The 9073-nt window shown below is 38.5% G+C and overlaps 1 non-coding gene across 1 annotated transcript; it reads left to right on the top strand.

Moving 5' to 3' along the window:
- The first annotated feature begins 1529 nt into the window (after window positions 1-1529).
- On the top strand, window positions 1530-1644 carry Trnal-caa. The gene is made up of 2 exons: window positions 1530-1567; window positions 1599-1644. It is a non-coding gene; the product is annotated as a tRNA-Leu (tRNA).
- The last annotated feature ends 7429 nt before the right edge of the window (window positions 1645-9073 follow it).

A 9073-nucleotide genomic window follows, 5' to 3' on the forward strand; every position in this document is an offset into this window, starting at 1 on the left:
GGGCGTGATAGGGTAGTGAGGATGAAAAGGACATTCCATATAAGAAGTGTGAATACGAATTATTGTATGAATGTACCTACTAACAGAATATGTACCTCATTCAATACACTTTTAAGTGCATTTAATACTAACTTACTTAAGTAAATGTTTCGCGGATAGATATGTCGATAGTCGATGCTAGCCACATTATTAATTTGTACAAAACTTTGTATGTGACGCTCAGCCTGCCTCGACTGTTTTGGTAATTAACGTTTTCAAAAACAATTTAAGTCTAAAAAAATCATTCGTCACCTAAATAACGACAAAGTGGTAGATGTAAATATACAAAAAATATAAAAGGGACAAAATAAAAAATTAAAAAATACATCAACAAACACAAAAAATACATCAACATAATTTGGGGTTACTGAGTTACCCCGCAGTGTAACGGAAGGGTTAATATGGAATATAATTCCTCTTCCGAAGGTAAAATAAGAGGATATTTAAAACGATAATTGGGCGAATACAAGTAATGACCCGGGCATCAAAAACCGCACTGAGCGGTTCAAAAATTTACAAAAATTGAGATAAGAGCGAGCGGCATAAGCAATACTGAAGATGAAGACATAAAAACGTTGTCCGATGGGAGGGAATAATTTTTCTCGTAATAGAGCCTTTGAATTAGGCAATTTATTCAGAAACGTATCCAGAAATATAATGGAAACCTCGATTGATAAAACCTCTAAATAAATATCGAAAATGTTACGCTGTAACGAAACCATGGTTGGACAAAATAAATCGCCATGTAAAAAAAAAACAAAGTTTTTATTCCTTCACCTCCAACGATGAATTATTTCCGCCAAGCCACCACCTCTTCTATTACAGAAAGATATAATATTCATTTGATATGTGTAACGAGTATGAACGTAATCCAAAGAGAACTGGCAATTATTTCCTTTGTCAAACATGTGAATATCCTTATTGTAAAATTACCATAAATTAAAATAAATGTTTCGCAATAGGAGTAAAACCATATAAATATGGAATATGCAAACGGCTGGACTGGCCATATTTCTAAGAGAAATCGTAAATAATAATTTATAATATTTAATTTTAGTATCATGAATAGGCAGACGCACAGAAAAAGATGAAGTATTTTTCTTATGAATTATTATTGATGTTCCAGCTTTTATTGAGTTTAAACATAAAAATGAAAACCCGTTACTTAGCAACCCTACGTTTTCTCAAGTTACGAGACCATTTATTTACTACAAGAGCTCAGCTTCCGAATAAAATCGATATAAAAATATTTGAGAAGAAATATGGACCTATTTAACACTTTTCGCGTAACAAATAATATAATATTTATAATGAAAATCATAATTTTATTTGATTAATGACGACATAATGGAATCTAAACAATAGGCCAGCAAAATGCAAGTATATTTTATATATATAAGTTACGAAGCTTGTAATAATGGTCGTCATCATTTGGGCCTATACCGCCACGAGTTGTTCGTAGACCCCCAAAATCACGTTCAAATTCAACTGTCAGGATGGCCGAGCGGTCTAAGGCGCCAGACTCAAGATATTCTTGCCCGCCAAGCGGGTCTTGTGAATTCTGGTCCTCGTAAGAGGGCGTGGGTTCGAATCCCACTTCTGACAAACTTTTTTTCTATTTCGTTTTATCGAGGACGAAATATGGAACACCAACTTCAATAGCCTTTCTACTGCGTAACTTCCCTACCCACTGAAGAGGGTCATCTTGACATTTATTTATTTCAGTATTAATTAGAGTTATTGGTATTTATTTATTTCAGCATTGATCAGATTAAAAGCCTTTCGCCACCTTGTTATAATTAATTTATTACTTTATTAAAAATGCCCACGTAGAGCAATATTGCAAATTGACAGTGGCCAAAAAACAAGCAAATAGATAATATATCAAGAGAATCAAATACATAAAATAACAGAGTATTATTCCTTCAAAACACCGTTCTTGTTTAGTGAGAGAGACGGTCATAGGATACGTAAAGTGATTGCAGAAAAATTTATCGGGTTTTCAGCCGGGTGAATGAGTTCATCTAAACGTTTCGGTGGCTTACTCTGCTTCTGTCTTCAGGGGTTCAGAGATCTCCCCTCTCCTCATCACCATTGAAGACGTTAGCAGAGAGAGATGCCCGTTTAAAAACCTGAGAAAAATTCCTCCAATTCTCTAGAGCCTTGAAGACGGTAGCAGAGTAAGCTGTCAAAACGTTGGATGTAGTCATCGCCCCAATTAAATTCACCGAAAAAAATTGAAAAACGTTTTGGTAGCCTTCACAGTTACCGTCTTCAGGGTAACAGAGGATCACCTCTCCTCATCACCCTTGAGGAAGATACCATAGCGAGCTGCCAAAACGTTGGATATGGAATTACTCACCCGGTGGCTACCCGAGAAGAATTTCAGCCATTTCACCGGGAAAAGCTCACTTCTTTCGTAAAGTAAAGGAAGTAGTGGAGAGGGTAGCGTCCGAGTGAAACAGGTGACCACGCAGATGACAAGGGTCAGCAGCGTCAGCACCCATCCAGAGGTAGGTCCGGCCACGTCCGGCAGAAGGCCCGCGAGAGATAATGATCGGGGATCGCGGCGTAAAAGACCCAAGCCTGCAATTACTACGAGAGGTCCACCCTTTACCGTTGACACGGGAGACGCATGACAGCGGAGCAAGACTCATCCTGACGACCTAACCGCACCACTGGCATTTCATTTCTACGGCATCATCCTCCTTAAAAAAAATGGTTTCTCGTTCCGAAGAATAGTTTTTCCTTGTAACATGACCACATGTATTTTTTCGGTAATTATCATATTTTTCTGGTTCCTAGTTAGTTTATAGTAACTACCATACTGAGTTTAAATGGAGTTCACATAGGAATATGTTTTCATTTTGCTATACGCATTTACTTCCTTATATTGAAATGTAGTTTTGCTTGTCAAATTTATTAGCTAGTAAACTGTCAATTTCAATTGGAGCATTGCCAAGGGACACTGCCCCGAATAATATTTGTCCTGGTATAACACATTTTTTTCGGTTTGTTACATTTTTTCCGTCTTAAACATATTTTGCTGGTTTCAAGTTAGTTTATGGTACCTAATTATCAAATTTAATTTTTCACATACCTTGAGATGCGCCTTCGTTTAACTATAAGCAATTACTTCGTTCAATTGAAAAGTTCTTTACCTTGTCAAAGTAATTTGCTTGTCAACTGTAAGTTTCAAATGTAGCATTTCCGAGGGCCTGAAAAGATATTCGGATGAAACTCAAGTATCACAACTACGAGATTTCGTGAAAAAAACCTCAAAACTTACAGCATGGGAGCTAAATGAACGAATTTTCACGATCGAGTTTAATTTTTCATGAACTTTTCCGCAACACTTCCCCGGCACATAACCGTAATTTCTGTGGCGCAATCTCCCCGTAAAAAAAGGTAATCCAGTAAATAGAATGGGACGAGTTCCCCTGAAATTCGTGGATTACGGCATATAAGATCCATCTCCGGACAGAGGGAGGATCGGGAAGACAAAAAGGCGCAGGTACACATTCAAAATGCTCGGCGAAGTTTATTTTGGGGTTTATCTCGCCAAGGGATACAAACAAGCCGCGCTTCACGCGGCCCGGGTCCATGTTTTTTTCAACTCCTTCATGCGTAATGAAGATGCGTAGGCCACTCGCTTGACGTCAAACGCAGCTCCGGATAATCCAATAAATATGACATAAATAACCCATCTTGTTCTGCAAACTTAGATGGGAAGGAAGAATTCTGGGAAAGCATATTAATGCGAGGGAATTTGTCCCAACTAGCATTATAAATATTCTTTTCAAAATATCCTCGACAAATACGTGTAAATAATAGGTATTGACATTAAATAAATAAAATAAAACGTATCTGAATGACAGGCATTAAATATTCTTAAGTTACCCAATTGACATTAATAGCTGTTTAGAAGAATATTTCAATGCAACCCACATTTAATTTAGACCATACTATCTAAATGTTTGAATATCTAGGAAAGCATGTAAATAAACCGAGGTTATATGTCACGCCGAACATTGTAAATATACTTTGTAAAATACACTCGGAATTAAATAATGCACAAATGAAAAGAAATTACAAATAAAAATTATACCCTAAACGTGTCCAAATGAGAGGAACAAGTGATTTTTAAGTTTCTTAATTGACATGAATAGTTGGTAAATGGATATTTCACTGCATCCCACATTATTCTCAAACCATTTCTAAAAGTTTGAACTATCTTGCTGAAAGTTTGAATGTAAAATTTCTAAATTTTATTTTTTTAATAAAGTAATCAAAATGACGATAGATGATGCTTTTAAAATATTTTAGAGAAGTAAATATCATAAATAGTGATTAACTGAGAAAATTACCAATCAACCACAACTTCATCTTTTGAAATTTCAATATTTTTCTAACCCATGGATTCGTATCCATCTTAGACAACAAATTAGGCTCACGAATGAGTAAAAAAGGGAATTAATTACTAATGCATATTTCACTGCAAAAATAAACATATATAACAGCTGAAAATATTAGTTACGTAGTAGTGTGTACAGGAATGTGATATAAGACGATAAAACGATTGCCATGCAAATTTTTCTAGCTCACAATCGTATAACAAGCGAGACTAAATTAAAATTGAAGGAAGTAACTGCTTATGGTAAAAAAGGTCAACTTGCGTGAAATCAATTTAAACACAATAAGATTGTAATTACGAACGAACAGGAGACCAGAAAAATATGTTCAATGACAAAAAAACCATAAGTACGTAGTTAATGGGACAAATATTCTTCGGAGGCAGAAGAAACGTTTTGTGAGACAATAATCCTTAGGATTATTCTCTCACTCTAACCTTAAATACGAAAAATCTTAAGTTTAGCTAAACATTATGGATTGAATGGCCAGATTTACTATGGGTGCACACTGACATGAACCTGTAGATACTGATTTGCACACCTGCACAAGTTCATAAAATTTTAAGATATCTCTTTTCAAGCCCAGGTCATCATGATAACGAAACATGATTTTATCAAGCCGACTCCACTTCTGTTCTTATTAAGTGACCTTATCAAAAATAAACAGACGCCAATTATTTTTTCATTCGCCGGGCACATAAAGACCCGCGGGAGATGACCCTTTGAATCAGAATCAGTGGGCGTTGTGGAAGCAAACACGAAAACCGCTTCCATGTCTATAAAAATATAGCCGACGTAACTTATTGCAATTATTGACGTCATTTTCCACCCACTCGAACGAACTACCGGACAGAGAAATAAATTTCCCATCAATACACGAAAAAACAAGCATTATAAAATTGTTTCAGGCTTAATTTTGTGGAATAATGATATATCCATGATTAAGGCACAAATGGAAATATCCACACTATTTTATTTGACACTTAACCGACCATGGTTTCACCTTGTAGATGACACAAAGTGTCGAAACCATGGTCGGTAAAGTGTTAAATAAAATAGTGTGGATATTACCATTTGTGTTTTAATCATAAACAAGCATTGATTTCCATATAATTTATTTCTTCTCCATTCGAAAGCTAGGGAAATTAACACTAAACAAGTGAAAAATCGTGCTTCGTGTTTTCACTTTCTCTTCAAATTTAGATCGACAAAAACTAACAAAATGATCTAACAATTGCTACCTACGACAAAAATAATAGCAAATAGCAAAGAAAGAGATTTAATAATATAAATAGATGAAGATGGCTTTGGAAGAAGACGGCTTGGTGGACGGCTGTTAGCACACCAGACCGGTAATCGGGATATTCGGGTTCGTTTCCGGCTGAGACAAATGATTTTTTCCGCGGTGAATTCGATCGTTGGTGTACTACATAACTTTGCTTCCGTGCGCTTGACTGCGTACAAAGATACTTATTTAAGCAGTTTTCTGATAGACTTATTTTATACACTTAGACTTATAGACACCAAATTCATAGTTGGGCGCGAATGGGCGCAAATTGGCCCAGTGAATTGAAAAGAAAATGAAGTTCAATGCAAGAGGGAGTAGGGAGGCCTGCGTGATTCGTGAAAGAGATGTCCCCAGAATGGCTACCACAAAAAATATAATATCTTTTATATACAAAGAAAATTTGATGGGATTTTTTTTTAACCACCTTGGACATAAAAGCTCGCGGGGGAGTACTGTTTGAATGTGCGTGGGCGAAGGGGACGCAAAAATCCCTCCCTCCCTCCCTCCGTAAGTAATAAAGTCCTTCTCGTGGCAGGTGGAGATACGCTGGTCGGTAGATAAACGGGGGAGGAGGTGGGCGGAAGGGGTGGGTGGGTATTTGGGAGGGGTAGCGTGGGTGTATGGATGGATGTTGGGTTTGAGAGATTGCTCGGCGAGGGTCCGAAGGGAATCTGCGGCAGGAACAGCGCCCCCGCGTGGGCGGACGAGGAGAAGACGTAACGAGGGCATCTGATAAAAATGGGCTCTTTATTTAACGTGCCCCGCTCCGAAATTTTCATCCCAACTTCATATTTCACTTAGTATCAAGAGGAGCGGAGTGCTAAAATAAAAAATACTTACATTTTTCACAGATTTCCCAAAGTTTTAGGTAGCAGAAAAAAATCTATAACTGTCAATGAATCATTCTTTATCTCATACATGTTCGGTATGATTTTTACTTCACTCGCAAAAATAAAGAGAATGACGTTACTAAATCCCGGCCGAGCCAAATGATGTTTTCACGGTGAATTTCATCCTTGGTGAGTAAAAGGTCTATCAATTCCCAGAGTGCTGGCTTCCCACCCGGCGGGCTCGGGTTCAAATCCCAGCAGTGACAGAGAATTTTCAGAGACTGCCCGATCCCTACTTGACTGTTGTGTGGAGGACATTTCAAGCGCAACACTCCGTCCGTCGGATGGGACGTTAAGCCGTGGTCCCCTTGGCGCCTTTCCTTTAGAGCAGGCAAATGCCGACGCCGGGTTTCTCTCCACCCTTCCTTCCATACCCTTCCCTCATGCAGTAAATGATCTCAGCTGTCGGTCGCCTCCTCCAAATACCATACCATCAATTCCTAGAAATAAGAAATTACACTGTAGGCTTAGTGTTGCACGGGTTCACTCCGAGTTGTAGTATAATTTACGAGAATTTTGCAGTAAAATATTTCCGTTCAACAAAAACAGAAATATTTTCCTGTGATGTTCCGTTAAAAGAGAGTGACGGTATGTTGAAGAAAGATAAAGAGTTGATAAGCGAATTTATACGATAGCGCAGACACAAAATTGATTTTAAAGTTATGGAGTTCAATTAACACTATATGATGCAGGAAAACTGTATAGTATTAGGAGGAGATCACTGAAAGCTGAGGTTATTTGCGCCATGAGGGGAAGGGTAGGTAAGGAAGGGTGGAGAGAAACCCGGCGTCGGCATTAGCCTGCTCTAAACGAAAGGCGCCAAGGGGACCACGGCTTAACGTCCCGTCCGACGGACGGAGTGTTGCGCTTGAAATATCCTGCAGACATAATTCAAGCACGGACACGGCAGTCTCTGTAAATTCTCTGCAACCGCCGGGATTTGAACTCGAGCCCGCGGGGTGGGAATCCAAAACACTTTCTTAGCACACCAATCTGATTCCCATGTAAGATGATAATTACTCATTTAAGTATGTAATATTTCGACCCTGCAGCAGTAAATTCACACGATTTACCTCAAGAAAAAATATCCCTGGGAATGGAAACACATTCCTATTGCTTTCCGGGACAATGCGCAGACCTCTCTATTCAAGTTCCTGACAACCCATGGAAATTGTACCTTGGATCATGGTACCAGATGTTGGACTCTCGCCGTCCATCAAAGATGACGACGCGAGGGAGAAAAGACTGCAATAAAACCCCAACGGGCTGAAAGCCTCAATCCTATGTTAAAGCCAACCTTGGCGAAAATGTCATCACATGACATTGAGGCGTCCTCCCACACGGTACTTTCGGGCTGACTGCAGTGTCCCCGATGCTCTTACCTGCGAAAGAGAAACAAATAATTATTAAGCAACGAAACGCATTCTTTTCAAAGAGGATACCACTCTTTACACACCATAAAATTAGGGAAAGAGTGTGCTCTAAATTCAAGCGAAGATAATAAACGAAAAAATTCAGGGGCAGGATGAAAACGCGATGAAAAGATACAGTTTCAGAGAGAATGTTACGTGCGAAATTCGCGCTCAAAAAATGTTTACCTGCTCTCCGTTCACGAAGCTCTTCATCGTTCAAATTGTCTTTTATTTATGAGAGTCAGCACAATCAAGCTGTGAAAGGTTCACGCGAAAAATGTGTCAGAAAACTTAAAAATTCATACCGTCAAATATTCATTATTGTACGTAAAAAAGATAAGCAATCCCTACCATTAAAAAAATCAGAGGCACAAAAAGACTGTTTAAAACAACGATCGCTCCAGTAACGGCAGAAACGAGTTTTAATTTAATTATTCAAAGGTGCAAAAGGACTCTCAGGCAAGAGAATACGAATTCATTACGGTAAAATTAAAGCGGTCCAACAATAGCATACTTGCAAAGGGATGCAGAACTATAATTACCTTTCCATTACTAAGCGAACACAAATGCTATTTTTTAACTGTGTGCAGTGCAAGGTTGATTTCTGTTAAGAAAGATCTGAGGCTTGAACGGCGTATGGTGATGTTGAAGTTGTTTTGGGTTTCCCACCGGGTGAGGCTCTCCATCTCTGCCGACGTTTCGAGTCGGCGTGTCGTCCATCTTCATCAGGACTTAACAACAGCTTGGCTACATCAAGCCCTGATGACGATGGACAACAAGGCAATCGAAACACCGGTAGAGATGGAGAGCCTCGCTCAGTGGGAAACCCGAAACAACTTCAATATCTTGATTTCTGTTGCCACTTCCCTCGCTTAACAATCGTCTCGTGCGAATGCCGGACCATAAGCCATCAAGTAAGAAAATAGTTTTAGATTATTTTTATTTTTTGCGTGTCGGCCACATGATCAAAATGCATATATATAATTAGTAATTTATAGAAAAAACCACGAAGAGAAATATTTCCTATGATAG

This window comes from Ischnura elegans, chromosome 6 (assembly GCF_921293095.1).
Source record: "Ischnura elegans chromosome 6, ioIscEleg1.1, whole genome shotgun sequence".
Taxonomy (NCBI): Eukaryota; Metazoa; Arthropoda; class Insecta; order Odonata; family Coenagrionidae; genus Ischnura; species Ischnura elegans.